Below are 545 nucleotides of genomic sequence, written 5' to 3' on the forward strand. Positions count from 1 at the left end.
AGCTGTTGCTTCTTTCTGGCGTTGAACGCCAGGAAGTCCTTTGTCACTGGGCGTTTTTCTGAACGCCCAGGATGCTAACAATCTGGCGTTGAACGCCCAGAAGGTGCTTCTTTCTGGCATTTAATGCCCAGATGGCTACCCTTACTGGCGTTGAACGCCCAGTGGGTGCTTCTTTTGGGCGTTCAACGCCCAAAATGTTTCTTACTGACTTTTCCACGCTAGTGAGCTTCCAGATTCTCCTGTAACTCTGTGAACTCAAACAATTGCTATTTTACCTTTTGAAGATACTTGACACATACCTGTAACGAAAAGGAAATTTATTTAATTAGTAAATAAACTTTGTAAATGGCTGGGTTGCCTCCCAGCAAGCGCTTCTTTATTGTCTTTAGCTGGACTATTACTGAACTTTAATCAAGCCTCAGTTTTGAGCATTCTTGCTCAAAATTGCTTTCAGGATAATGTTTGACTCTCTGTCCATTAACAATGAACTTTTTATTAGAATCATTATCCTGAAGCTCTACGTATCCATATGGTGACACACCTGT

Source organism: Arachis duranensis, chromosome 3 (assembly GCF_000817695.3).
Source record: "Arachis duranensis cultivar V14167 chromosome 3, aradu.V14167.gnm2.J7QH, whole genome shotgun sequence".
Lineage (NCBI taxonomy): Eukaryota > Viridiplantae > Streptophyta > Magnoliopsida > Fabales > Fabaceae > Arachis > Arachis duranensis.